Source organism: Triticum dicoccoides, chromosome 2B (assembly GCF_002162155.2).
Source record: "Triticum dicoccoides isolate Atlit2015 ecotype Zavitan chromosome 2B, WEW_v2.0, whole genome shotgun sequence".
Lineage (NCBI taxonomy): Eukaryota > Viridiplantae > Streptophyta > Magnoliopsida > Poales > Poaceae > Triticum > Triticum dicoccoides.
Genome location: NC_041383.1, coordinates 487,510,781 through 487,517,567, shown reverse-complemented (window position 1 = coordinate 487,517,567; position 6,787 = coordinate 487,510,781).

The following is a 6,787-nucleotide window of genomic DNA, read 5'->3' as shown; positions in this document are numbered from 1 at the left end:
GTCCCAACTAGATCCATAATCTAGCGCACAAGCTCTCAGCATGTCCTCCAGAATCTGATTGACTCTCTCAGTTTGTCCATCTGTCTACGGATGAAAGGCTGTACTGAATTCTAGCCTGGTACCCAAAGTTTCATGTAACTGATTCCAGAACTTTGAGGTAAACTGGGTTCCTCTATCTGATACAATGCTCCTCGGAACCCCACGCAGACATACGATCCTGGTCATGTATATCTTTGCCAACTTAGCACTGGTGTAAGTGGTCTTCACTGGGATGAAATGAGCTACCTTTGTCAAACGATCGACTACAACCCATATCGAGTCATAGCCTGAACGAGTCCTGGGCAATCTCGTGATAAAATCCATGCCTAGCTTATCCCACTTCCATTCGGGTATTGGCAATGGCTATAGCAATCCTGCTGGATTCTGATGCTCTGCCTTCAGTCTCTGACATACATCACATACTGCTACATACTCCACAATATCCTTCTTCATTCCGGTCCACCAAAAAGTGTCCTTAAAATCTAGGTACATCTTGGTATTTCCTGGGTGAATCGAATACGGCGAATCATGGGCCTCTTGCAGAATCAACTTCCTGATCTTCGGGTCATTAGGCACATAAACGTGGTCCTCAAACCATAAGGTATCGTGCTCATCCTCACAAAAACCTTTAGCTTTTCCTTTGCTCAACTTCTATTTTATCTCGGCAACCTCCTTGTCAGTCTTCTAAGCTTCTTTGATCTTATCCATCAAAGTAGACTGAATCTCCAATGCTGCAACATAGCCTCTCGAAACTATATCCAAACATAACTCGCGAAGATCCTCGGCTAACTCCTTCGGTAACTCTCCGGTCATGAGTGTGTTGACATGGCTCCTGCGGCTCAACGCATCGGCTACTACGTTAGCCTTTCCGGGGTGATAATGCAATCTCATATCATAATCCTTGATGAGCTCCAACCATCTCCTTTACCTGAGATTCAACTCCTTCTGCGTGAAGATGTACTTCAAACTCTTGTGATCCGTGTACACCCCACAATGGTTTTCGATGAGAAAATGTCTCCATGTCTTCAATGCATGTACTACGGCTGCTAACTCCAAATCATGTATGGCATAATTCAACTCATGGGGCTTAAGCTGTCATGAGGCATATGAAACAACTCTTCCCTCCTACATAAGCACTGCTCCAAGTCCTCGACGAGAAGCGTTGCAAAATACTTCATAATCCTTGCACTGATCTGGCAGAATCAACACTGGTGATGTAACCAAACATTTCTTCAACTCTTGGAAACTGGCCTCACATTCCTTAGTCCATTTGAACTTGATGTCCTTCTTCAATAACTCCATCATAGGCTTCGCAATCTTCGAGAAATTCTCAATGAACCTCCGGTAGTATCCTGCGAGTCCAAGAAAACTCCGCATCTCTCCAACTGTTGTTGGGGCTTCCCAATTTGTCACAGTGACAACTTTGGTGGGGTCTACTGCTATTCCTTCTCCAGATATAACATGTTCGAGAAATCCAACTTCCTTCAACCAAAACTCACACTTGCTGAACTTGGGATATAACTGATGTTCTCTGAGCTTCCCAAGTACCAAACGCAAATGCTCCTTATGCTCCTCTTCATTCTTTGAGTAGACGAAAATATCATCAATGAACACCATCATGAACTTATCCAAAAAGTCCATAAACACCTTGTTCATCATGTTCATGAAATAGGCAAGTGCGTTAGTCAAACCAAATGACATAACGGTATACTCATACAGCCCGTACCTAGTGGTAAAATCTGTCTTAGGTATGTCCTACTCTCGAATCTTCAACTGGTGGTATCCTGATCGTAGATCAATCTTGGAAAATATCTTAGCTCCTTGCAATTAGTCAAACAAGTCATTGATCATCGGCAGTGGGTACTTATTCTTGTCACTTCATTCAATCCTCGATAATCAACAACCATCCTTCATGATCCATCCTTCTTCTCCACTATAAGCACTAGCGATCCCCAAGGTGATGAGCTTGGGCGAATATAGCCTTTATCCAATAAATCCTTAATCTGCTTCTAAATTTCCTCGAAATCTTTGGCGGGCATCCTGTACGGTCTCTTCGATATCGGCCCTGTGCCTTGCAAAATCTCAATCAAAAACTCAATATCTCTATCCGGTGGCATGCCTGGCAAATCTTCTGGAAATACGTCAGGAAAATCCTTCACCACTGGTACTTCCTCTTGTACAACTCCTGATAAGGAATTTACTTGAGTCCTCTTTGGCACATGCCGGGATACATACCTGATCCTTCTTCCTTCTGGCGTGGTAAGCAAAATCGACTTACTGGCGCTTTCAATGTTCCCTCCATACTTCGATAACCAATCCATGCCTAATATCACATCCAGTCCTTGCGATTCCAATACAATTAGGTCTGAGGGGAACACATAGTTACCAATCCTTAATGGTAACCGATCACACCATAGACTAGCTATATACTCTGCTCCTGGCGAGGTTACTAACATGGGTGACCTAAGGGCTTGGGTTGGCAGGTTATACTTATCCAGAAAACCCCTTGATACGTATGAATGTGATGCACCAGTATCAAAAAGAACAAGTGCAGTAAATGACTTAACCAAAAACTTACCTATTACTGCATCTGGCTGGGCTTCAACCTCCTCCACGCTAACGTGGTTCACCTGTCTCTTGTTGAAAGGGTTGGGCTTCTTCCCAAAGCTTCCATTGCCATTTCCATTCTTCGCCTCAGGACATTCAGTGGCATAATGTCCAATCTTCTGGCATTTCTAACAGGTGATGTTGCTCAGATCCCTCTTGGCTGGTGTTGATGGGTTGGCACAATTCGTCCATTGCTTCCTCCATTCCCATTACCATTCTTGGGACCACTATGGTTGTGCGAACTCCCTCCTCCATGAGTATGCTGAAAATGTCCTCCCGAGTTCGGGGTAAAACGAGGCTTCTGCTGAGCTCCAGAATTGTACTTCCCTTGTCCATACTTCCTCTTGCGGTTGTCAATCTGCTGCTACTTCCCTTCAATCATGAGAGCTCGGTCCACCAACTCCTGGTAGTTGTTGAAGGTTGCTACCATCAACTGCATGCTCAGCTCATCATGCAGTCCTTCCAGAAATTTCTCCTGCTTAGCTGCATCCGTGGCAACGTCATCTGTGGCATAACATGCTAGCTTACTAAAGTCATCCACATACTGGCCAACAGTACGTCCTCCTTGGCGTAAGTTGCAAAACTCACGCTTCTTCATGGCCATATCTCCTGCTGAAACATGGGCAGTACAGAAAGCCTGCTAAAACTGATCCCATGTGACAGTGTCGATGGCATAAGTGGCTGTGAAATTCTCCCACCATGATGCTGCAGGTCCATCAAGCTGATTGCGGCAAAACGCACCTTCTCCGCATCTGTGCATCTTGCAGTGGTCAATTCCCTTCCCATCTTGCGGAGCCAATCATGCACAACTATCGGCTTGGTGCTACTGGAGAACACCGGCGGATTCAGCCTCAAGAAACAAGCTAAGTGATCAACAGGTGGTGGTGGCGGTGGGTTGTTGTTGTTGTTGTTGTTGTTGTTGTTGTTTTTGTTGTTGTTGTTGTTGTTGTTGTTGTTGTTCCCCTGATTCTGATTCTGGACTAGCATCTGCATCAATGCATTCTGCTGCTAGATCAACTGGGTGAGCTCCGGTGGGAAAGCAAATCCATTGTCACGTCTCGGAGGCATCTGAGGGTTTAGAAAAGATGAGAATATAGGATAGAATGAGGTCTATAGAGAAAAACACTACCCATATGCACATGAGACAAATGCAATCAATATCACTTCAATCAATTCAATCAAGGGCATACAATGGTCTAACTATCGTTAGAAAAGTGCTCGGACTATACTATATACATGGGGGAATACTACTACTGTTTTGGTGGTCGACTAGAAAAATTGATCGGTTGAAGAGTCCATGATATCTGCTCCAGCTTCATCAACTAAGTCATCATCGCTATCATCTGGTCCTGAGTCGGTGTCATTGATGATGATGTAGTTCTCCGGGCAAGTGCAATCACCGTCTTCTCCTCCAGTCGTGGGGAATCCCATAAATACTTCTAGCTTCGTCTTCAGAACATCATTCTTCTCCACAAGCGTTGCTATTTCCTCCACATATCCATCGCGTGTAGACTTGAGTTGTTCCTCCAGCTCCGTGATCATGGTCATAGTGTTCTTCAGATCTATCATGCCTGCGCACATCTGGTTCTCCTGGCGACGAGTGTGCTGGTTTAACTCCTGGATGAAAGCTGTAATTGATCTATCCTTCCTGGTGCTGATCATCTCCCATTGCTCATCTCGGTGCCCACAAATTTGGGAGATAGTATCCTTGAGATCCTTGTGGTAAACTTCTCCAATGCGTCCCATGGTGATGTGGGGTGCCATGCTCTTTCCTAGACTCCAGGTTGGTGCATCAAAGGAAAACTCTATGGGCTCAGTGACGGGCATGAACGTCCTTCCTGGAACTTGAACTTGAATCATCCAATGCTCTTCTTCTCATAAAGTGCCGATGTAGGTCCCGATGAAGCTTGGTACTCCGATGTTCAAGTATCTAGAAACTTCCTTCAAGTGGCATCCAAAGGGTGTATCTTCATCCGGTTGAGTGAACTTGTTCCTTGCATCTTCCATCCTAAAAGAGTAGAAAAGATGAGGAGTCAGAAATGAGAAGAGAGAGTAGTGATCTAGGGATTTAGTTTAGTGGTCGTGTCCTACAGTCAGCGTGTGCTCTGATAACATCTTGTAGCGACCAGACCTCAAACAGTCTGATCTCTGTGCATCATTGTCATCCCTGGATCGGTAATGCTGACACGCACAGTACTTAAAGGATTTATAACAGAGTAGCAATCACACACTTATTACATCGAATGTCTCAAAAGAGAACTTATTACAAAAAAATATGGCTTAAGGCCATCTAATAACGATAACAGCGGAAGTCTTGGAAGATAAGTGAGTCCATCAACTCCAACGGCATCACTGAGTATAAGATCATGACCTAAGGCACCTTACTCGTCATTTGAAAAGTCTGCAACATGAACGTTGCATCCCAAAAATGGGTCAGCACCTAGAATATGCTGGCAATGTAACATATAGAGAGTAAAGAACAGAATAATCCTATACTACATGCATATATGGCTGGTGGAAATCTCTATGGTTACAGTTTTGCATAAAGCCAATTTTTTCCTACTACAAAGGAATAAATTTTTTTAACTATCATGGTGGTTGTTAAACATTGAGAAGGTTCCTCCAACACAATCCCAATTAAGCATCATCATTAACCCAACAAAATTAAATTAAGTAACATGATGAGATTCACATGATAATCCAGGTACTAGATACTAAAAACGTCCATAACTGGGGACACGGCTAACCATGATTAGTTTATACACTCTGCAGAGGTTTGCGCACTTTTCCCCGCAAGACTCGATCTCCTCTACTTGATTTCTTGCACTACATGGTGTTTGAGAAACGGATGACCGAGACACAGTTTTTCAGAAGCATCAACTCTCTACTCCGGGTAGACAGTACCAACCTACAACCCCTACATCTTCTAGTCTACCTCTTCAAGAGCTCATGCAACTTAATAAACTATGCTAAAGCCCATAGTAGCTTGCGGCTGCACACGGAAGTTTCTAGCATGAATAATCTCATGATCCCTTTGAGCCTGGCTGGCAGTCCATTGGAGAATCACACGGTACCCCGGGATTTCCAAAAATACAGGCAACACTGGGTTCCCCAGGTGCCTCAATCCACCCAGATGTGAATTTAAGTTGCCACCTTAAATAAACCATTAATTAACAATCTCACATCTGTCATGCATACACTCACCCAATCCACGTCTACTAGCATAGCATAGCAATATACGCAAACGTAGAAGTAACTCCCAAAGGTTTGATAATAAAACAGGTAATAGGTACTACCTCATCTACTTCCCAAAACCCACATATTAATCAGATCCTAATCATGCAATTGTTTGAGGATTGATCTAATGCAATAAAACTGTTTAGTAAAGAGGTATGATCAACGTGTTACTTGCCTTGCTGATGATCCGTGAAACCTAGAGATTCGAAGTAGCAAGCGGTGCACTCCGGGTACTCTATCGCAAACAAACAAGCATAAAATAAGCACTCATCTAATGCACAGGTAAAACTCAAATAAGAGATCCAACCAGAAAGTTCAACTTAAGAACTCTGGTTTGCAAAAAGAGTCAAATCAAACAAAGCAACGAAACTCAAACGGCGAAAGAAACAAGCTTCGTTTTACTAATCTGGACCTAAGTCAAATTTTACAGTAGCAAAAACTTGTTTGAGTTGGTTAACGGAACGAGGGTTTCGAGACAAAACTCTAGGCGCTTGAATCGCCTAATTCCTATAAACGAGAAAAAAGTAATACTAGATTGAAAATCGGATCGGAAATCGCGATCGGAAATAATCGTGGAAAATCCGAGAAAAAGAAAAATAGACGAACAAGCCAACAAAAGAACGTTCGCTGTCTGCGGCTAAACGACAAAAATCGTTTGTTGAAACGAACGAATGAACGGGCGTTCGCTAAATAAACTAAACCGAAAAAACCCAATCTAATAAAAAATAACCGCAATTTTATAAAAAAAACCGGGCGGTTTTATGAAGAAAACCGCCGGCGGATCCGGTGGCTACCTCCGGCGGTGTCGGACTCCGGCGAGGGCGGTGACGGTCGGCGGTGAGGCGGCGGGGTCCGGCGGGTGGCGGCGGTCGGCGGCGGACGGCAGCGGCGGCGACGGCGGCTG